The sequence below is a fragment of the Anabrus simplex genome, chromosome 12 (genome assembly GCF_040414725.1).
Source record: "Anabrus simplex isolate iqAnaSimp1 chromosome 12, ASM4041472v1, whole genome shotgun sequence".
In the NCBI taxonomy this organism is placed as follows: Eukaryota; Metazoa; Arthropoda; class Insecta; order Orthoptera; family Tettigoniidae; genus Anabrus; species Anabrus simplex.
Genome location: NC_090276.1, coordinates 32,951,295 through 32,976,336, shown reverse-complemented (window position 1 = coordinate 32,976,336; position 25,042 = coordinate 32,951,295). Strand labels below are relative to the sequence as shown.

The 25,042-nt window shown below is 41.2% G+C and overlaps 1 protein-coding gene across 2 annotated transcripts in view; it reads left to right on the top strand.

The window, feature by feature from the left end:
- Nucleotides 1–25,042, top strand: part of LOC136884493 (uncharacterized) — an 865,858-nt gene that overhangs the window by 560,218 nt on the left and 280,598 nt on the right. The window lies entirely within an intron of this gene.

Here is a 25,042-nt window from a genome sequence, read left to right as displayed (position 1 = left end):
TAAAAATAAGGAAGTATACACACAATGTCTGCAATGTATTACACTAAGTGTAAAATAAAGTACCTCGTTTTTAGCACAGCATTTACGGATAGTGAGGGATAAATTATTCTTTCTCCACACTATTCTGGTATCACAATCTTTTCTTGACTTGACAGAATAGGTGGGAATTGTATTTCTTACTAGGTTTGCGTTCACTTGATCAGATTCTTTACAGGATGAAGAGGACGAAGGTTCTACTTCATTTGATTCAGTTAGGTCTAAGCTATCTGTTACAGGAACACATACATCCATACATTCCTTGTCACCAAGCAACCGTTATAAATTATTTTTGACTCTTATAATATTCACAGCACTGTCAAATTCATCAGACGTTGTACGCTCAACACTGTTTTCCACTACTTGCCTTTTCTCTACGATATCAACACACACGGAGTCACGTTCACTGTCGGAGCAGTCTTCACTACGTGGTGAAAATTCACTTACGACTATAATATGAAGTTCTTCATCATTTATTATGGACTTCATTGAATCACTGACGTAGTAGCATTCCATTTTCTAAGGTATTAACTGTAATTATAAACAAAATTTGTAATGAATACAACAATAAGGTTGAGTCCATATGTCTTTCCACGAGAGTTTAATCCAGATGTAAACATGGTATGTCCACGCCTCCGCCAAAGAAAGAGTTGTGATTCGCTGAGCGTGTAGTACCGACCTCCACCCCGTCAACGTCTCGTGTTCGGGTGTAGAGGGCTGCGCATTGCATACGACAACAGTGCGAAGTTCTGAACTTATGAAAAAAACGACTAAACCTTGATTCTGTTCACTTAGTTTATTGAACACATTTGCAATGCACTGCCTGTGGTCACTTCTGAACGGTTTTCCTCTTTTTTGCTTCACTGCACGCGATGGTCCTACCTCTTGCTCCATTTCTCACACTATGAATACTGACACTGACAGCTGCTGCAAGATGCAACACCTTATCTCCACGCTGTACAGCATGGGACTTTCCCCCACCACGAAAAGACTTCCTGTATTACACCACGCCATGTGCCTTCATTTCTCGTCATGTAATCACTATTTTATATTTTTAACATGACAACCATATTTTAATTTCATTACGTACTTTTCCAAAATCACTAAATGTAATTTAAAAAACCCATGGTACTACAGCCCTTGAAGGGCCTTGGCCTACCAAGCGACCGCTGCTCAGTCCGAAGGCCTGCAGATTACGAGGTGTGGTGTGGTCAGCACGACGAATCCTCTCGGCCGTTATTCTTGACTTTCGAGACCGGACTAAATGTAATAAACAAAAATAAAATTAACGCGACGTACTATCTTTCTTCGAGCTCGCATACAGTCGAGTGAGTGCGACGGTTGCTTCTCCAATCAACTACGTCTATGTCCACGTGCAAAGGCAAGGTGCTCCGCCTATTTGTTTACATCCAGATTGAACTCTCGTGAAATGCGGTATAACAATGTATCAAGTCAAGATATACACGATGTTCCAGGTATACATCAAACAGATTTATGCATTTCATTTAATGCATATAAGTTAATACAATTGAATGAGTGAAATCACTGAAAATGTAACTAAATATTTTTGTTATAGTCAATATGGTGCAGCACGACATATTACTGGTATCTTAAATTTCACCCACTGATTTCCAAATACTCATTATTAAAGCCCGGATTTTTATGCAGTAACAGGTTAGGTTGCAAACCAGTTTGGTTAGTAGGCAGTGCTGGCCACCCGCTCTTCCATAATGTAGCAAGAGTAACATAAGTTATGAGGGTTCTGATGGGCTGTACCCCTAATATCTATGCAAACCCCATAGCATAGTCGTTGTGAAGGTAGACTATACTTGCTACTCGCTTCAGAAAGTTTTCATTCTAACCTATTAATGCATAAAAGTACGGGCTCTACTTATTATCCATCAGTTACAAAGAAGAGAGAATACTAAATCGTATCCTAATCATACCCTAATCTTGCGGAAAATTGCGTTACAAATACGTTACAGGGTAGGATTCGGATGTGACTCAGCATCAGGGGGGTACGAGACCAAATTTTCAGAGGGCTCACAACAAAATTTGTGTTCACGTCTCAGATACACCTAATTAGAATGAAAATAAGTACAAAATCACTTACTTAAACCATTTCACTAAACGTTCCTTGTAAGCTTGCCTCTCTACTCATACTATGGTAGAACCGTTATAACCGACAATGCAGACTAATCTGCGAGTGTACAAGAAAACTAAAATTACGAGTGCTGGGCTGAGTCACTCAGGATTTGGCTGAGGCTCTAGTTTTCTGATCCCGTGATTACGAACATCTGTTCAGAATTAGCTACTAGCGAGATCTTCCAGCGATGTAATACAATAGTAACTTCTGGGAGCTGAGGCCAACTGTAACAGGGGAAGTGGCGGAACCTTGTGGTCAACTGTAATACTATCTCTGGTTTAAAGGTGGTTGTAGACGGAAAGGCACATTCCTCACCGTCCTCCTCGCTTATGGAGATATTTGTGAATAAACCATGACGTCATCTCCATGTGCATGCGTATAGTCTTAAGGCTCCTAGCAAAGTCTGCAGTGTGCTCCCTGGAATTGTCAGTTGAAACGAACGGCTCTCATGGTAACGGAGCTTCGATATAAGTTGAATGCTTTCGATCGATTGATGAAATCAGGTCGAAAAAAGGAAATAATTTTGAATTACTGGTATTCATGAATGCGTGGATATGCGTTACAACTGGGTGTTCACGTGCTCGTGTGCTCCTGGGAGCCTACCGCCACTGCTCAGCATGGAAATAAGTCATTTATATTATGCTAATAAACCAGAAAGCTGGAAAAATATATGATTCAAATATGAATCACTATGCAGTGTAGGGTTAATCTTCGTCCAGTTCCCCTCCATCCTTTCATTCTGCAATCTCCTCCTTTCTTCTGCCTAATGCGCTTGGGTACGGTATCTAAAACTTTTAGTGGCCTTAATCCCCGACTTGTAATCATCCCTGTTGCTGATTTCCATTCCTTGTACTCCGATTTCTTCCGGATCCTTCTTTACCTTCTGATACCAGCGCACCGTAACTTTTCTGATCTCAAAAATTCTTATTATCTGATTGATCAGTCTTCCCGTGTTGATTCTATAGATATAACCGAAGAAATTGGCTCTCCTCATCCGGACGATATCCGAGATCTTTTCCATCTTGAGATATTAATCTTGGTTTCCTTTGTTTTTATATTATCCATACTCTGTTCTTTGTGGTTCCAGTATCTTCTACAGAATCCTTCTCTCCACCAGCTCCAACTTCTTTACCAATCCTTTTCTTATCAGCTTCACACATCCAGCTTCATATTATTATTAAAAGCTTGTCCATATCTGCTAAACTCAATTACGAACTATGGAAAACTTCTACTACTAACTAGTACTACCACTACTACTAAATGTCTTCATTCCTTCCCTGAAGGAGGAAGCGGGCCTCCTAGACGGTGACTCTGTCTCTCAGACCAGGAGATTTGTGTTAGAGAAGGAGATGTACGGAGAAGATGAGAGGGTTGGCTGCTGTCTCCTATACTAGGAACTGTCCCAGCATTCGCCTTAGTGCAAGATAATTGAAAACCAATGGTGGAGACCAGCACCTCTCCAGGGCGTAGAAACACTGTAGAACCGTTGTCACCCCTGCTCTGCTTGGTTGGTAGGTCAGAGTGCAAAGTTGTCGGACCACGGACCAGCCGCATCCACTTGTAAGCCGAAGAGTACTCTTCAACCACCCACCTCCACGGGCGATCTAAATGTTTTCGTTTCCCTTCCTGAAGTGGAGAGGCGGGCCACATAGAAGGTAACACTTTCCCTCTGACCACGAGATTTAGGTGGGTTGGAAGATGTGAAGGATTATGAAGGTAGGGATGTGTGGAGTGAAGAGTAAGGAGATTTGGAAAAGAGCGACCTAAGGGCTAGGTTTTCTTTTTCATTGTTTATATTTTTTTCTTTGAGACTGATGAAGGCACATGTTCGGAGTGTTGCCTTGTGTAGCTGTGAGACAAGGAAAGTGGGAACAGTAGAGAAGAGGAGGCTTGAAGATTCGGAAAACTGATGCTACCGGAGAATGTCTTAAATGAGCCAGAAGAACAGAGTAACGAGTGATGTGGTGTTCGCTAGAGCAGGACAATCGAGATGTGTTTATCGTCGGAATCAGGTCAGACGAGACCGACTGGTAGGCCATCGCCTGCACAATAACACAATGACAACAAAAATAGCGGAGGGCTAGCTGCATTGAAGGGCGTAATCGGTGAGGAAGGACACGTCTGGAATACATGAGCCAAATCATGTCAGATATGAAATGCGCAACCTACATAGAACTGAAAATGAAGGTCGAAAAAAGGAAGAGAAGAATGGGAGACTGCTGCAAGTCAACGCATTGGTTGAGCCCCAAATCAGTAGAAGAAGAAGAAGAAGAAGAAGAAGAACAAGTTACTTAATTGGAGACACGCTGATTATACTGTATCGAATAAATTCAAGGGCTCTAAACTTTACATCTTTACTTACCAGAGCCCTGGGCTTGATTTAAACGTGCAGACAACATAGTTGACTGCATTAAAGATTCTCCAACATCAGCTAAAGAAATTGGTAGCTATAAACAGTATCTGACAAGAACAGAATTAACGCTGAGTACGTGTTAGATTGTGATAGTTTGTGGCAGTTTGTCTAAAAAAAATGAATTAAATTATGTTTGGAGAGAATTTCTCTCGAGGTAAATGTGCATTTCTAAACCTTAATAATTTATCTAAGATGGGAGCTTATCTCCTCTGCAAATATGTCTTCTTTCTTGAAAATATGTGCAGTCTCTGTAAATAAATTTCTTCACTTCAACACTAGAGAAATACCTGCAATGCCATTTTCTTTCAGCTTCACTTGAAGCCTTTTGCATTACCTTTAAAGTAGATAAGTGCTTTTATTTATAAATATGTTATGGGAATTCTCTAACATTTTACTATTTGCAATGCCTGGAGGAAATGGGATTTGATTATTATTTAAGTAGTTGGTCTAAGAAAGGAGACCGGCTTACTGCAGTTAAACATTTACACACCACATAATACAGTATTTCCTTATAAAAATTACTCTCAAAAACATACAAACTGAAAACTCATGAAGAATGGATATTTTAAGATTAGATTTAGTTATTTACAATTCTTCGTCTTTAAACATCATTTGTAAAATGACGTTACGTTTTTCCTTGAATATTACACACATTCGTCTTACATCTTAACAAGTCTTAATACAAATAACTCATTTTATGCAACGAATGTATGTTATGATTATTATTAACAAATACATCGCAATGAGCACCTGCAGTAGTTTATTTTTTTTCATTTTGTCTGTAGTAGTGTCGAAGTTAGGATTCAGAGTCCTCTCTTACACTTTATTCTTGCTATTTGCTTTACGTCGCACCGACACAGATATGTCTTATGGTTACGATGGGATAGAAAAGGCCTAGGAATTGGAAGGAATCGGCCGTGGCCTTAATTAAGGTACAGCCCCGGCATTTTCCTGGAGTGATAATAAAGTAATAATAAAGTTAAGTTAAACCGTGATTACCGTACAACAACAACAACAACAACAGTACAACAAGAAATTTAATGGAAATAAATTATTACAATATATACTACTAGTTTAACATTCTAAATCCAGCATCATCATATACAAATTGACACACAACTTAAATATTACCAGTGCTTAACACTACGGCTTACAACAGTACAGGTTGAGCTTAGTATTACAGCACCGTCATGTAAAAATTCACACGTTCCTTAAGTATTTTAAAAATTTTACACCATGAATTACCCAACAACAACAATGTGTGAGGGTTTGTTCCGCATCTCCCAAATCAGTGAATCAATTTCAACAAAACTTGGTACATATATTACTTACTATCTGTAAGAGAGAGCAAGACACCCCTATCATCCCTGGGGATGGGGCTGAAGACGGGATGACATCAACATCAATCAATCAGCATTTAGCGCTGTCGTAGCAGATCCCCTGTCAATTATTTACCTAGCTGGTTATTAAATTTTTCAAAGAACTTGGAAATTTATCGAACATTTCGCTTGATAATTTATTGCTCCCAATTTGTCCTCTTGATTTTTTCTTCTTATTATTATTTTTTTCCTTCATCTGTTTACCCTCCAGGGTCGATTTTCCCTCGGACTCAGCGAGGAATCCCACCTCTACCGAATCAAGGGCAGTGTCCTGGAGCTTCAGACTCTGGGTCGGGGGATACAACTGGGGAGTATGACCAGTACCTCGCCCAGGCGGCCTCACCAGCTATGCTGAACAGGGGCCTTGTAGGGGGATGGGAAGTTTGGAAGAGATATACAAGGAAGAGGGAAGGAAGCGGCCGTGGTCTTAAGTCAGGTACCATCCCGCATTTACCTGGAGGAGAAGTGGGAAACTACGGAAAACCACGTCTAGGATGGCTGAGAAGGGAATCGAACACTTCTCTACTCAGTTGACCTCCCGTTCCAGCCCTCGTACCACCTTTTAAATTCCGTGACAGAGCCGGGAATCGAACCCAAGCCTCCGATTGTGGCAGCTAATCACACTAACCACTACATCACAGAGGCGGACTCTCTTCAATTCCAGCTTAATATTATGACCTTTTCTGCTTTTAAAAGCGCCGCTCCAGCTACTAGTGAGATTCCACGCCATATCACTACTGGAAGCTCGGACCATCTCGTCTCCTTACTCCCAAGTCTTCCCAGCCCAAAATTAAAAAAAAATCGTAACACCACTCCGTTGTTGAAAATCCCCCAGAACAAATCGTGCTTCATTCCTTTGTGTACTTCCCAGTTTTCGTGTCATGAATTCCTGGTGTGGTTCCCATACACTGATTCCATACACTCTATTTCGACTTTTACCAGAGACTTATACGTCATCTCCATTACATCCTTACTACACTCCCTACATACTCTCATGACCCTGTAAAGAAATCTCTTACCTTTCTTAACAACCTCGTTACTATGATTACCGTAATGATAGTCATTCCTTACATCAACACCTTGGTACTTACAGTGACCTCCATAGCGTACTATCTGCAGGGCTGAGCAGCTCACACGGTAGAGCGCAGGCCTTCTGAGCCTAACATGACAGGTTCAATCTTGACTCAGTCCGGTGGTATTTGAAGGTGTTCAAATACGACAGCCTCGTGTCGGTAAATTTTACGACACATAAGTGAACTCCTGCGAGACAAAATTCCGGCAGCTCGGCGTCTCCGAAAATCAGAAACGTAGTTTTTGGGACGTAAGAACAAAATTATTATTTTTTACTTTTTTGAATTTTTATTCTTTTACAAGCAAATGGACCACTAAGGATCACGCTACAACTTCATTTCTTTCTCTTCGTGCGGAGTTTTCTCTGTGTCCAATACTCCTTCATGCGTTCGCTGGCCTGCTTCCGTTGTTCATCTGTCCAGGCTCCTCCGGTCTCCCGAGTTCTTCCTGCGAATTGAACACCTTCCAAATTCTTCAGTATGTTCCTAAACGTATTCCATTCTAACAGCTGGTCTTCCAAGATGCTTAACCTTTCCATATCCTTCTTCGTTTCCTTAATCCATGCTGTAGTGATCTTTTTTCTCCAGAAGTAATCAAATATCTGTTTGGTAAGTCTGTTTGCGTTCATTCTGTATAGATGTCCAAGAAACGCCAGCCTCCTTTTTTCATGGTCTCTGAGATTCTTTCCACCTTCTGGTAAACTTCGTTGTTACTCCGAAGTTTCCATCCGCTTTCAGTTTGGACAGCCGCCTTAATTTTTTTGAGGATTCTTCTTTCCAGGTCCTCTAGCTTCTCCAGCTTGTTGTCCATGGAGAGGCTGGCACACAGGCATTCTGTTTTAACCACGGTGTTGTAATATTTTATTTTGGAATTCCAGGATAAGCATTTCTTATTGTAGATGATTTTTGTCAAGCCGTATGCTCTCTCCATTATTGAGATCCGATCTTCTACTGCAGCTTTTTCTAGTCTATTCTCTTGTATCGTCTCTCCAAGGTACTTGAAATTCTTGACCCTTTCTCTCCGTCCTAACTCTGTTTCCAGGAATTTTGGTCCATCTTTGATGTTCGTCATGAATTTGATATTTTTCGCTGAGATCCTCAGTCCTGTTTGGCTGGCGATTATTATTATTATTATTATTATTATTATTATTATTATTATTCGTTGGGGTCATCTAGGACCACGTTAAGTCTTGTTACATTTTGGCAGTTTGCTTTGCTTTTTTTGGGCCTAGAATTCCCTCATTTTCTGTGAGTGGCTCAGGTTACGTTCCTCTGTCCAGGTGGTACCTTGTCTTCTTTTCGGTTGTTTGTCCCAGTTTAGCCCATTCGTCAGTATCCTATCTTTTTGCGGAAGAGATCTCTATTGAAGACGTTTTCTGGTTTTATATTCGGCATTTGTACTTCTCATTTGGTGTTTATAAACCAGGGCATTGTGGTTTTGGGATTGGAGTCAAAAAAGTGAAAGATCTGTTTAGTGAGCCTGTTTCCGTCAATTCGTTTGAGCTAACCGGAATATCGTCCCCGTCTTTTACGGATTGTTTCTGTAATTTTCTCTATTTTACTGTAAATATCTCTGTTGGGCTCTTAATGTGTTTTTTTTGTTACTTGCTTTACGTTGCACCGACAAAGATAGGTCTTATGGCGACGATGGGATAGGAAAGGCTAGGAGTTGGAAGGAAGCGGCCGTGGCCGTAATAAAGGTACAGTCTCAGCATTTGCCTCGTGTGAAAACCGGAAACCACGGAAAATCACCTTCAGGGCTGCAGAAGGTAGGATTCGAACCCACTATCTCCCAGATGCAAGCTCACAGCCGCGCGCCCCTGACCGCACGACCAGCTCGCCCGATGGATTTTTAATAATGGGTGCCAGTAATTGGATCCCATGGTACTTCCGGTGAATTTTGTTCTCTTTTTTTTCCAGTTCTTCGAGGAGTCCTTTATTAGCAATATTATTATTATTGTATTATCAGGTTAAACAAAATGTTGGTTGATTTATATTACTAATATGTTATTTAAATCCATAATGAATGATAATCCACAGCCTTTATCCAGTCAACTGGACCGGAACAGGGATGGAATGAATGAATCCCCCATCTAGCGCCGAGGATAGGAATTGTGCCGGCTGCCGAAGCCTGTTGCACTCTTGCGAGGCAATGATTTATGACTGACATATGAAATGAAATGATATTGGAGAGGCATTCTAAAAGTGTTTGATTCACTACCAAAGCAAACTAACACATGTGGCTTCAGTAAACAACTCCAAACGTGGCCAAACAAACAATTGACGAGCAGAAACAGTTGCTGCACACTGTAGAAACAAAGAAGTGCCACCAGATCGCACTGCTATACCGCTAAGTTTGAAATTACGAACTTTATTTAAAAATACCTTGTCGAATAGGTGGGCGTAATCTCAAGTGTCAACCGGATATTCAAGTGCGATATGAGCCGTTAGGAAATGACTGCCATCGATATAACTGCTGTAATCTCATTTAACATACTTCAAATAACTAAAATTCGTAATATATATGTCCCTTATTTGTCCCTGACTACACCCCTGTTATTTATGTTACACTTCTTACTGGAAAGTCGGGAGTGTGACATCCTGTGTAAATGTTGTTCAAAGATGTTGAAAACAGTCAATTAATTTCTAAATATCTGTACCTTATACAAGTATTTTGTTCAGTTTAAATACTGTATCATTGACTTTTAATGAGAACAACGGAAAATGACTCCAGTAGAATTAATAAAATCAAGCGTTCCTTCTCAGAGATTACGAACTAGATGGCAGTGGTGGCTGAACTTGACAAGTATAGAGTGATTGTGTAGCAGGGCATCAGTCTGTGGGGGATCTGCCAATACTCCCCAACACAGATGTTCCTAGCTACACCCGTGTGAATCCATCTCGTGCCAAGGATATCCAAGCATAACATCAATCTTCCCTCGGGATCTTACCTACCTTCAACGTAACAAAACTTGGCGGATGGAACATAGATTCCCTTATGATTGATTCCATCCAATTCAAAGACAAGATCTTAAAATCCCCCCCCCCCCCCCCCATTCGTGCCTCCTGTCATGACAAGGAAATAATTTGTTCTGTGAACACTACAATGTTTACGAGTGTAAAAAAGTATAAATTTATTTGTTGATCCATATATTTTTGTCAGCATGCTTAAAATGCATGTCTCACATTTCACTTGTATCTCAGAGTAGGTAATCGAAACTCTACAGTACATCTTCATCATAGACTGTTATGACTTTCAGCGTTCAGTCTGCAAGCCTCTGTGAATTTATTAACTGACATCATAGTCCTTTATTTGTAAATACTTATGTTTTCTTGTTTATTTCTAAACCTCTCATCTTTAAATTTTTAGAAACTGGGTCTTATCATCGTCCGTCGTCCTGGCTTCCCTGGGTCTTATCATCGTCGTCCTGGTTTCCCTCTACTTCTCTTACCCTCCATATCCAAGTCCATTAATTCTTCTAGATAACCTATCTTCCTCCTCCTCCTCCACTTGAGTCACATGACCACACCACCGAAGTTGGTTTATGCATACAGCTTCATCCATCGAGTTCATTCCTTATTCCGAGTAACTTTCTGCCATTGTTCCAACCAGTTTGTACCAGCAAACATTCCCTCTACTTTCATGGCTGTCACTTCTAACTTATGAATAGAATATCCTATGTCCACCCAGCTTTCACTCTCGTAAAAAAAGACCGTAACTGCGAGCTCAATGCATTAGCTCTGCTGCACCCTGATTCAATCTCTATCACTATACTACCATCCTGCGGGAAAACACATCCTAAATACTTGATCCCAATATTGAACAAGTGCGTGATATGCTCCTGAATAACAAATGAGTGACTGTTGATGACGTGGCAAACCACATGCACATTAACCATGATCAACAGGTGAAGGAAGCGGTGCATACGCGGCTTTCTGCGCAACAAAAAGCCTTCTTTGCAGAGAGTATACCAGAAAGCTTGTGAAAGGGTGGACCATGTGCACTGAAAATCAGGGTAACTATGTTGAAGAATGAGATCAATAAAAAGTGTGTACTCTTTTTTGTAATAAATTATAAAAATTGATTGCAAATAATTATTGCTCTCGTAAGAGGAGGCACGGGTCTCTAAATGACTTATGTACTGAATAACGTTTTATTTTCCCTAAAATTGATTTTGTTCTTCATTAATGAATATTACCTGTAATAAATCTATTATTATATAATGTTTCTTTTTGAGGTCATGTATTTTCCTTAAGTTCCTCCACAATTCGGGGATTTGTTTGTTACAATTCGTCCTGCAGGGTATCGCACATAATAAAACTCACAGACTGTTAGATGTGGAGAGAGATGAAGGGCCATAAACTACTACTAATCACTAGAGTAAGGACTTTTTTGCAGTAACATGTTAGAATGCAATCTTACTGAATATATGTTACCTGGGCAAAGATTTTGCTACGAGGTTTGCATAATCATTAGGAGTACGGCCCCAAAAGGAGCCCTAGAAATTACGTTAAACATGCTGCATTACGAAAGAGTGGGTGACTCACTTCCTTCTAACCAAATTAGTTTGCATAAAAATCAGGGCTAAACTAGAATTTATCCTTTTATTATATCTAATTTATTTGATATTAATTTATTCTCATCATTCTTGTATTATTGTTAAATTAATTTGAATTAAATCTAATTGTTGTAAAGTAATACAATGTAATATATCAGTGCTTGGTTAGACGGAAGAGAAGACCTGAAAGCCTTAATCTTGCCAGGTAAAATAAAACAGTACTAAAATAAGCAAAACTAACCTCTATCTTCAATCACTTCCGTAATTGTATCCATGTCCTGCCCTGCTGTATGAGCTGTAGCGGAATTTGTTCAGACGAAGAATATGACTGTTTTCTTCGTCCAATTTCACACCAGGCAAATGTTGGGGATGTAACTTAATTAAGGCCACGGCCGCTACCTTCCCAATCCTTCCATCGCCGAAAATTTTCGACGTGTTAGTGTGACGTTAGACAAGTACCATACAGAGAGAGCTGATTGAAATAAACAGATATAAGTATATTTCCGCGCTACATGTACAGGGTGTATCTGAATTATACCAACAAAAAGTCAGGGATCTTATTCGTTTTATGTTAAGAACGATGGTGAAACCTGATTGGCTGAGCAAATTTGCCTCTTTTTTTAGGAAATTAGGATACTTTATTACTTCTGGGCGTAGGATTCAATTTACAAACTTGCCGTATTTGCTGTGCAGAGAGCCAGAAGATGCCTGTTCCTCCGCGTCAGACGAGGGAGGGAAAGGGAAGGGAAGGGAAGTGGGAAGTGGGAAGTGGGAGACAGAGGTAATGCTCGGTGTGAATGCACAAGTTTCTCGTTTATTTTGCATAGTTCCTTCCCAGCCACACTAGGCAGTGTACAGTTTGTTCTGAACAAATGACTACTCTGAAAACGCTTAGAGAGAATATCTTTGTCTTTATGTGCCAGTAACTACTTTTATACTTTCAGAGACGCCGAAGTATCAGAATTTAGTGCCGGAGAAGTTCTTTTACATACCAGTAAATCTACCAACAAGAAGCTGACGTATTTGAGCACATTCAAGTACCACCGGAATGAGTCAGGATCGAAGATGCCAAGTTGAGGTCGCAAGGCCAAAACCTTAACCCTCTGAGCCATTCAGCCCGGAACCGTTGAATGAGAACATGAGCTTGGACCAAGAATACTGGCAGCTTTCCAGGTCGTTCGCTACACACCACACATCCTGAACAGAGTGCAAAGGACACTACTACACCGTTGTATAGTGTGCGTCGAAGTAGGAGTGGGGCATATTGAACTTCGACTGTAATCAAACCATTGGGCGTATTGTTTCCCTCGTTCAGTATTGCATCCCATTTACAATTTTGTGAGCGAAGGATTACACGATCGTGGGACGGCAGCGTTGCATCTTCGAGAATGTTAAATAATAAGTAGTGCCTGGATGTTTATGCGGCAATAGGTTAGAATGCAAACTTACTGAAGCGAGTGACGAGTAGAGTCTACCTGCAAGACGGTAATGTTATGAGGTTTGCGCAAACATTAGGGGCTCGGCCCATTAGAACTCCTAATGTTTATGCAAACCTCATAGCATTACCAACGTACAGGTAGACTCTACTTGTCATTCGCTTCAGTAAGTTTGCATTCTAACCTATTACTGCATAAACATCCGGGCCCTAATAATAAGGAAGAACAGTGTTCCCTAATACGTTTTATTTATGTGGCCCGAGGGTGTACCAGGAGTGGGAATTCACAGAAGACTTTCGATACAATACGGCAACAATGTTTTGCCACAGCGAAGTGTTTACCAGTGGACCGAACAGTTCAAAAGGTGCCACACGAGCGTGAAGGATGAGGAAAGTTCCGGGCGTCCATCTGCAGCCGTAACTAATACCAAAATTCAACAAATGTGTGATATAATCCTGAATAACAGACAAGTAACTGTTGATGACGTGGCAATCCATATGTACATTAGCCATGGTTCTGCTGTTCTTGCTTGGTGCAAACAGAGAATTGCGCAGCCATTTATACGTCGCAACAGCGCAATCTGTACCGATCTGATGACGCAGAAACGTACCACAGACGTAGACAACGGTGCCATCTAGTGGCTGAAGAGCACACAACACCACAGAGCCAACCTAAAGATAATTAGAGAAAAATTTCAGATACTTATTGATTGACTCTCGTACAATTTAATACAAGTTCACTCTTTAGACTGGTTTTCAGTATTCTTGTGGATACTTTCTTTTCAGTGTTTCTTTCTTGCAATCTGGGTTCAGTGTACGATGTCTTGAACACAACGCAAATTGCTTTTGCTTATCGTCTACTGACAGTAGTCCTTTCACTAATTTAACACCACTTTAAGCCCAGTAATTCACAGATTTCAACTCCATAAATAACCTTTGAGACTGGGCATTCTCGAATAAAATTAGTACCTATCGTCACACAAGAGAACAGAACTCTGCTTTTGGTTGACACAAAGTAGTCCATTCTTTCCTCTGAAATAAGATTGATTTAGGGAATGTTTATGAACGAATGAAACGAATAAAGAATGGTAATCAGGATAAAATTAAGCTTACCATATAATTGTCCATCCAATTCTCCACGAAAATGAGCAGATTCACGTAATGATAAGCTCAAACCTGGGTGGAAGGTCCAAACTTGTTCTTCATGCGAATTTGCGCTCAAGATAGAATGCTCCGATCCCAGCAAAATTTTGTATAGGCAAGTTTTAGAGTCATTCGAACAAAATTAGATGATGAGCGTTCAATCGCTTCGAAATCGGAAAATAAGGGACACCCTAGTATACAGAGTACGCACAAGGTTCGTATATCACCATACGGAAACCTGCGTCATAGTTGGGGACACCGGAATCAACAATGAGGAAACTCATCAAAGTGGATCTGAAAATGAGGTGCTGGCGTCCATTGAGTGCTAATTAATTACCAGATGATTTGTAGAGACATGTTGATGCTTGTGGTCTAATGATGCAGCAATTCCAAACAATTCCTCAGAAGGCAGAAGTCACGTTCGCTGTCGAATGTGCGATTTGCGATTTATCGCAGCTCCCTTAGTCGCAATGTTAACTTTCGGGCAAAAGAAAATCCACAGTTTTCAATAAATCGAAAGAAACGCATATTCGTCATAATCTGGGCCCCAATGACACAAACTGATCTGTTTGGCCCATATTTTTTATCGTTCTGTTAATTAGAATAGTTACCTCGAGTTGATTAATGACTGGCTCATTCAGCAGCTGCAAAACGTAGGAATCTTAGACGTTGTTCGATTTTAGCATGAAGGGGTGACGGCTCACTTCACAGTGGCTGTACGTTAACGTCTGAACGTAGTCTTTGGGAATCGCTGGATCGGTCGAGGATCGGACTATGGTCCGGCTCCTTTTGAATGGCCACCAAGAAGCCCTGATATAACAACACCCAATAACGCCATCTGGGGTTGCATCAAAGAACAGGTGAGAAAGCAGCGGTGTTTTGGAACTGATGATCTGAAAAATGCGGTGTGCGAAGCTTTCTGGACAGTGACTCCAAGGATGTTGCTTAATATGAGCATCAGAACATGGCGGAGTATTCAGCTGTGCAGACACCATCGAGGTACACATACGGAGGTTTTAAATTCCTAAGATGGAATATGTAAGTAGAAATAAATAATGGGTTTGTATACTTTTATATCATGCCAGTTTGAGTTTAATTTAATTGATTGGCCTATATATACTCACTGAACATTTAGAAACGAAATACCCGCTTGACTTCTATGCTGCTGCATATGTTGGGATTTAAATGCCCCTATCGGAAAACACGTTAAAGGGATATACATGGTGTTTCTAAATTCCCATTACAGACTTAGAGGGTTTGCAGTGGAGACCAATCATGGGAACTTGTGTCCGGAAACGTACTGCCTTCCCTCTATCCGCAAAGAACCACCGCAGCACATGTTCACAGTTCCCGCATTTCCGGCGCTCTGTTCGACTCCTACTGCTTGTCGTTTTGGTCCAATTACAGGTGGGGCTCGATGTGACGACCACAGACGTTAACACAGACACGATACCGGTATCATGTTCTCGTACTCACAATCACCAATCCCTGGTCCTCCAACATCCGCCGCTGCCATAACCCCGCCAGTAGGCCATCCGCAGATTCCACAGGGGTCTCGTAAATCAAGTTTGCATGTGACCCAACAGTCAGTGGTCTAGCGGTGTCAAGTAGGGTGAACGTGTAGGCCAAGCAATCGGACCACTACGACTTATCCACTATTGCGCAAATCTTCGGTGTAAGTACAGTGCTATACGTACAGCTTACTGCTGTGTACGTAGTTAATTATTACCGCTATACTGTTGTATGAACCACGTCTCCGTGTGGATCACACACTCAACTGAATGACATAGAATGTCAACAAACCTGTAGGGGAATGAGGCATCACGAGATCGTTCAATGACGTACGTACTCTAGGCAGTGACACGTACAATGCAGGAGATTTGAACATGTGCAACGGTGGGGATTCTACGGTTAGCGGGAATACGGTACTTTTCCTGACACAATGTCCTATGCTAAACTTAACCGTCTTGGACCACACTGCAAGCCCTCAAAGTCTGTAATGGTAATATAGAAACACCCTGTATTAGTTATTGTTTTCATATCAATAGGTAGATTGTTTTGTATTATGGTATCAGAGGATAATCGGGTTTTCAGACCATATATTGTGGTGATTTGATATTAGTTTATGAGAGTAAATTAATTATCTAATCCTGCGTAATAATGATGTCATTTAAATCATGTCAACCACTCGTTCATTACATGCTCCAAATTGGTTGTAAAGTTCTATTAGTATCTGTCCATGAAGAGTAGAAGGAATCAAAATTTTTAAAAACGTATCTACAAGGCGTTAAGATTTCACAGCTTTATTCTTAATTATTCTTAATTTTGCTGTAATTCTATGAAGTACTTGTCTTTATTTGAACAGTTCATAATCACCGAATTAATTTGTCAACCTTCAACACTCCTCCTTTGACGCTCAATACAAACAAAATCGTAAAAAAAAGTTTATACATCGTTTAATGAGTACATTAATTGTACCATTGTGTTTAGAATACGTCGACACTCATACACACTCACATATCGTTATCGATCCCATGATATCGTCCGCTCGATCAAAGTATTAACATTTTGTGTCAGTGACACACACATACAGAACACCACAAAAATTGTCGGCCATTTCACCACGTTTACTCACTTTGATGGCACAAAACGAGTAGTCTAATGTAAATAACTGAAAGAGAGAGATAGACATAGGCTATAAAATAGAGCGGCAATGCCGTTAAACTAATGGAATCGTTAGTTATCATAAAAATAATAAACGAACATATGAAATGAATGTAAAAGTTTGTTTACTCTGCTATCAGATCCATAAATATGTCACACAATTTGAATGAACATTTAATGTATTTCTCTCTTCTCTTGTGTTTTTCCAACTGGTATTATGTCACGCAATGAGACAGAGTTTAGCCTAGTTTCTTGAATTCTAAATTATTTTCTCGCTATTTTACTTAGAATTGATGTTTATAACAGTCGAATAAGGAGACACTTTTTATTTTATTTTACAAGATTCCTTTATTCTTTAATTGAGGATTACTGCTGTCCGTACTGCAGCTCTGTCGGATGGGTTGCATAACTAGCAGAGGCATTAAAACGTTCTCCCCTAATTTGTAACCTGCAAGCGCACATGATCTGTTGTTATATACACTGTATACCCACTGTACCTAAGTAAATTATACTGTTTCTATCCTGATATAGAACAACAACATATCATTCACCTTGTGTTCTCTCTGTGTTTGTCTGTTCGTTCCAGTTTCCTGATGTTTCACATTTCTTTTCAGCAGTCAATGAGACAGACTTTAGCCTAGTTTCTTGAATTCTAAATTATTTTCTCGCAATTTTACTTATAATCGATGCTTATGACAGTCGAACCAGGAGACACTTTTTATTTTATTTGACAAGATTCCTTTATTGGGTTTGACTGCTGTCCGTACTGCAGCTCTCTTGGATGAGTTGCATAACCAGTAGGGGTACTAAAACTTTCCCCCTTATTTGTAACCTGCAAGCGCACATGATCTGTTGTTATATACACTGTATACCCACAGTACCTAAATAAATTATACTGTTTCTATCCTGATATAGAACAATAACATATCATTCAGCTTGTGTTTCGTCTGTGTTTGTTCGTTCCAGTTTCCTGAAGTTTCACATTTCTGTTAAGCAGTTTATGATCTCACTTTCTGCACTACAGGAGGGAAATAGCACATTATTTTCCATAAAAAGCGTTTAGTGTTGTAGTGTTTTCGAGGTCCATTACTTTTTATTATACTCTATCCCAGAAATATTTTTCCTTTGAGCTAAAATGATTCTCATGCAATCAAATATTTCTAAATTTGAGGATTATCTGTATTTTGATTAAATTCACGCCATTTGTATATAAAACCTTGTAAAGCCCATTTGAATTCTTCTGCGAAGCGATCTGATTGGCTAACTCCAGCAGCTGATGAAATGACAATTGTGCGAGATATCGACATTTTTTAAAAATTCTGTGTTGATCATTATGACCAACCCTCCAGCACTCATATACCAGGTTCATGTTCTTCATATCACTAAGTTCATGTATAAATGTAAGTACTAAAAATGGCCTTAAAAAATATAAAACACAAAATGTTTTGAAATATTTTCTTATTTTGCGAAGCTCAGTTACAGATATGACTGGTTAAATATATGTTTTACTTTAACTTGATCATATTTATCTGCCTCTCTGAACTGAATCAGCATTTCATCCAACATATGAACTAAATTTTACAGTCAATTTCTATTTATTCACTTGAGAATTCAGAGAAAAATAAACCTTAATATATCCTCCCTCGGTATCCCCTGCCTGTCTTGAGAAGCTACTAAAAGGAGCCCAGGAAATTTCAACTGAGGAAAATGGGGCCCTAGGTGAGTCTGGAAATTTTCCCCTTCCATATGCCCGCCTCTTGGCCTTAATCATTCCTGTATGACCTCCCTTGGTCAACTCTCGTTCTCTTTCGACCCCGACGATATCCTGTTTAGGAGGCCTAGGGAATCATTCATTTTCGCGCCCTCCGTGTTCCAGCGGGTCCGTTGATTGATTTCCAATGACTCGGAGGCTGTGTGTGTGTGTGTGTGTGTGTGTGTGTGTGACCTTCATCATGAGAAATAGATAGGGCCATATCCTCACAGACTGCAAGTCGCCTATAGGGCGTCTACTCGAAAAAGATCTGTACCAGGCCCCTCCGTAGGCCATACGCTATAAAAAAGGAAATCTGATAGCTTCATTTTTCCAAGGATTGTAACTCTTCCATTTTGTTTACAATTAGTGTTCAGACCAACTTTGCTTTCCGGGAGCGAAAGCTGGGTGGGCACAGGATATACTATTCATAAGTTATGTATGAAAGTAGCGAGAGTGATTGCTGGTACAAACAGGTGGGAACAATGGCAGGAGAGTACTCAGAACGAGGAGATAAAGGCTAAGTTAGGAATGAACTCGATTGATGAAGCTGTACGCACAGGGTGGTAGGGTCGTGAGAGGCGAATGGAGGAGGTTAGGCTACCTAGGAGAATAATGGACCCTGTTATGGAGGGTAAGACAAGTAGAGGGAGACCAAGACGGCGATAGTTAGACTCAGTTTCTAACGATTTAACGATGAGGCACAGAACTAAATGAGGCCACAGTACTAGTTGCAAATAGAGGAGTGTGGCGACATTTAGTTTTTTCACAGAGGCTTGCAGACTGAACGCTGAAAGTCATAACGGTCTATAATGATAATGTACGTATGTAAGTATAGATTAGTGATACTACAGGATGGTTGCCCAGTTGGGCGTCCTATTAAAACAATAATCACAATCACCACTCTGTCTGTCGATCTAATTGCTGCAGCTAATTACTCTATTCAGTGAGAATGATAGGGGCTCAATTCCTGCTGAGGAAATCGAAATTTCTGTTCAAATTTAATTGTGTTTAAATACAACAGTTCTATGTACATGACAGCAGGTTGCAAATCTCCCACATCAAAATCCCAAGTCCTACGTTAGCAAATTAAGAAAATGACCTCAAAATTAGTTTAAAATGAGGAAAATTAAAATTATGTACCATACTGAAGGAATGTATCTTTGACATTTACCCACTCCTAGAGTGTGACGTATTTAAGGTTCATTTTCCTTTACACACGCGCATAGCAAAATTAACTCAACGAAAATTGTTCTGCTGGAATGCATATCAATATGTGGCTGGGCGGCGTGACAAGTCTTAGGCAAAATAATGGATAGGAAGAGCATTGTCCCGTTCGCCGTTTTGGCAAAAGAGAGACGATATTACACTGCAAGCCACTAGAAAAACATCCAGCAGTGTATAAGGCTACGGTTACGAAATAACAAGCGGCTCCAAAGGGAGCTAGCGCCAGCTAGCACTACGTTTTGTAAACACTGCTCAGTACTGAAGCGTTTGAAATTCTCGTTTTATCACGCGCTACCTAGCGCCAGTAAAGCTAGTGAATCGGTCCGCTGTCGGGTTCCTCGTGCCAGCGGAGTGGTGATCATGGATTGCATAAAATTAATAAACGAACACAATTTGATTTCATGCCATTCCACTCAGATTTTGACATTTTTAAAGAATTAAGTATAATATGAAAGAAAATATAGAAAAGGAAATAAGACTATTTTCCAATATACTTTAATTTCATCAATTCCCTTACATCAGTGTTTTTCTTCTGCTTAAAAGTATTCCTGTGTCTTGTAATAAGGTCCTTTATATTATTTAAGATACAGTAAAAATATAACTGGCCTCATTCAATAATATGAGAAATGTTTGTTCGTCGTCTTTAAGCATTCTCTGAAAATGATTGACTTCACTACTCGTTGTCTGAATGGTCAGCGTACTGGCCTTCGGTTCAGAGGGTCCCGGGTTCGATTCCCGGCCGGGTCGGGGATTTTAACCTTCATTGGTTAATTCAAATGGCCCGGGGGCTGGGCGTTTGTGCTGTCCCCAACATCCCTGCAACTCACACACCACACATAACACTATCCTCCACCACAATAACACGCAGTTACCTACACATGGCAGATGCCGCTCACCCTCATCGGAGGGTCTGCCTTACAAGGGCTGCACTCGGCTAGAAATAGCCACACGAAATTAAAATTGATTTCATTGTGTTTACGTCGATTTTCATAAATTGGGCACACTGAATACCTTCTTCTACGTAAATATCTAGATTTCAGAGAACTATTTTTCTTATAAAAATAACTCTTCGCCTACAGCGAACTCCATTGCTTGTAAAGAATTCGCTCAGACTGGCATCCAGTCAATTATCGAGAACAAGCGCGAAAGCGTCTACTAGCTAAAAGCGCTAGAAGAAGATAGATTTTCCGTAACCTCAGCCTGCATCCCTCCAAACGGGGTTGGCACCAGGAAGGGTATCTGGCCGTAAAACTGGGCTAATTCCAATTATAGTGTTGACCCTCACAATTTTTAAAGGTCCAGGAAGAAGAAGACTGCAATTTTACCTTCAACAAATCACACGTATTACATCAATATTATAAATGCACTAACGATCGTAGCCCCCTCAGTCATGGAGGTAAAAAAAGAATTGAAATGGCGTATGGATTTTATTGTCGGGAGTGTCCGAGGACAAGTAGGCGACCTGCGCGTCGTGATGAGGATGAAATGATTATGAACACGACAATACACCCAGCCCCCGTGCCAGTGAAATTAACCAATTATGGTTAAAATTCCTGACCTTGCCGGGAATCGAACCCGGAACCCCTGTGACCAAAGGCCAGCACGCTAACCATTTAGCCATGGAGCCGGTCAGTCATGGAGGTGATCGGAATACTCTCATACGTTATACACCAGGCCTTTACAACTCAAGCACTTGGCACTCGGGCGAACGAGCGCTAAACTCACTGGTACCGTTCCCCTTCTTTCCCACCTTCACCACGTAGTGGTCGGTGCTACTGCATGTGTGCCTCAGAGACACTAACGTAACATATTCTTCGTTGCAAGGGAGAAACAAGTTTATTTATTTATTTATTTATTTATTTATTTATTTATTTATTTATTTATTTATTTATTTATTTATTTATTTATTTATTTATTTATTTATTTATTTATTTATTTGTCTTGTTTGGCGTAGTTAAGACTCTGAAGATTTCGCTTACACTATTATTATTATTATTATTATTATTATTATTATTATTATTATTATTATTATTATTGAAAACCTACAACCTGTTTTCCAGTCATTGACCGGGCCAGGGATGGAATGAATGAAGCAGATATAGGCTGTTAGTACGATGGGGTCGCCACTCCCAAAGTGATACATTAATGACTGACAGATCATACGAAATGAGAATAGACAGCGCTGCTGGAATGAAAGATGACAGGGAAAACCGGAGTACCCGGAGAAAAACCTGTCCCGCCTCAGCTTTGTCCAGCACAAATCTCACATGGAGTGACCGGGATTTGAACCACGGTATCCAGCGGTGGGAGGCCGACGCGCTGCCGTCTGAGTATTATTATTATTATTATTATTATTATTATTATTATTATTATTATTATTATTATTATTATTATTATTATTATTATTATTATTATTATTATTATTATTATTATTATTATTATTATTAAGAGTTCGTAATCACAATTTAGCCGTAACAACTTATACTGTTTAAAAGTAGAGTAAATATTTCTTATACTGGTTTGAGAAAGACGACCCCGACGTCAGGCTCTGTAACTCGTCTGTTACAGAGTTCCTGACCCGCTCACCACCTACTGTAAACGAGTGGGACTACCATTATTGTTGGTGTATGAGAGGATGGACAGGATGTTCCTGCTGTGGGAGCGGGTGTTCTGTTGAAGACCCCGACAGTTTTTTTATTGCTATTGGCTTTACGTCTCACCGACACAGATATGCCTTATGGCGACGATGGGACAGGAAAGGGCTGAGAGTGGGATGGAAGCGGCCGTGGCCTAATTAAGGTACAACCCCAGCATTTTCCTGGTGTGAAAAATGGGAAACCACGGAAAACCATCTTCAGGGCTGCCGACAGTGGGGTTCGAACTTACTATCTCCCGAATACTGGATACTGGCCACACTTAGGCGACTGCAGCTATCGAGCTCGGTCCCGACAGTTTGGTAAACTTGGATACAAGGTGCTCCTGTGTAGAAGTGCACCATGTATGATAGAATTAAGGCTTTCAAAATGCAGATCTTTTTATTTAAAAATCAGTTTAAAGAGGAAAATTTTGACTTACAAAAATCTTGGAGTGTTCCAGATGTCGTTTCGGAATTGGCACGATGATTTCAATGCCGGTGACAAAGAAATTATCGATATGCCACTTCAACTTTAATTACACTGACTGACCGAGCAAATGCAACACCAAGAAGGAGTGGTCAGAACTTTATGCCAATTGCAGGGTAGACTGACGTCACTGAGGTATGCTCATGATGTGAAATGCGCCGCTGTGCTGCGCACGTAGCGAACGATAAATGGGACACGGCGTTGGCGAATGGCCCACTTCGTACCGTGATTTCTCAGCCGACAGTCATTGTAGAACGTGTTGTCGTGTGCCACAGGACACGTGTATAGCTAAGAATGCCAGGCCGCCGTCAACGGAGGCATTTCCAGCAGACAGACGACTTTACGAGGGGTATGGTGATCGGGCTGAGAAGGGCAGGTTGGTCGCTTCGTCAAATCGCAGCCGATACCCATAGGGATGTGTCCACGGTGCAGCGCCTGTGGCGAAGATGGTTGGCGCAGGGACATGTGGCACGTGCGAGGGGTCCAGGCGCAGCCCGAGTGACGTCAGCACGCGAGGATCGGCGCATCCGCCGCCAAGCGGTGGCAGCCCCGCACGCCACGTCAACCGCCATTCTTCAGCATGTGCAAGACACCCTGGCTGTTCCAATATCGACCAGAACAATTTCCCGTCGATTGGTTGAAGGAGGCCTGCACTCCTGGCGTCCGCTCAGAAGACTACCATTGACTCCACAGCATAGACGTGCACGCCTGGCATGGTGCCGGGCTAGAGCGACTTGGATGAGGCAATGGCGGAACGTCGTGTTCTCCGATGAGTCACGCTTCTGTTCTGTCAGTGATAGTCACCCCAGACGAGTGTGGCGTCGGCGTGGAGAAAGGTCAAATCCGGCAGTAACTGTGGAGCGCCCTACCGCTAGACAACGCGGCATCATGGTTTGGGGCGCTATTGCGTATGATTCCACGTCACCTCTAGTGCGTATTCAAGGCACGTTAAATGCCCACCGCTACGTGCAGCATGTGCTACGGCCGGTGGAACTCCCGTACCTTCAGGGGCTGCCCAATGCTCTGTTTCAGCAGGATAATGCCCGCCCACACACTGCTCGCATCTCCCAACAGGCTCTACGAGGTGTACAGATGCTTCCGTGGCCAGCGTACTCTCCGGATCTCTCACCAATCGAACACGTGTGGGATCTCATTGGACGCCGTTTGCAAACTCTGCCCCAGCCTCGTACGGACGACCAACTGTGGCAAATGGTTGACAGAGAATGGAGAACCATCCCTCAGGACACCATCCGCACTCTTATTGACTCTGTACCTCGACGTGTTTCTGCGTGCATCGCCGCTCGCGGTGGTCCTACATCCTACTGAGTCGATGCCGTGCGCATTGTGTAACCTGCATATCGGTTTGAAATAAACATCAATTATTCGTCCGTGGCGTCTCTGTTTTTTCCCCAACTTTCATCCCTTTCGAACCACTCCGTCTTGGTGTTGCATTTGCTCTGTCAGTCAGTGTATTTATTACACCCTTCTAAGCGCGTCCTGAAAAATCACCATCATATTTCCAAAGAGAGCTGCTAAAACTACAGTGCGATGCAGTCCTAAACGACAGGTACTACCACTACAATGGTGATATAATTTCATTTCTAGAAGTGAAATTTCTCAAACTCCATGCACTTGCCTTAACGTTTACGTCAATGTTCTGAGCAGTTTATGCATATGAACAGATGTCTTCAATTATAAATTTAAATACAGTTAAAACCAGGACTTCTATGTTTGATGATGCCTTAGAGACCGTACTTAGAATTTCTACTATTAAATCGATTGTACGCAATATTGGTAAATTAGCTGCGACACGATGTCAACAATCGGCTTAAATGCTAAATGTTCACAGAGGTAAACCAAAGTATGTAGAGAATAAAAGGTGGGTTTATGTGTTCACAAGTTGTCATTAATGATTGGTTACGTAAGCTGTGCGCTGACTTGGTGACCTGTGGTGCTGTCTCCGTCACTTTCCGCCTTCCTCCATCTCACCCGTCCTACAGCTGCTGCCGAGGCCCGCCTGAAACAGGGCCAATTTGTTATCTTTGAGGTACACTGAGAAAAACACGTGGAAAGGCCTGCACTACATGAATCTTCGAGC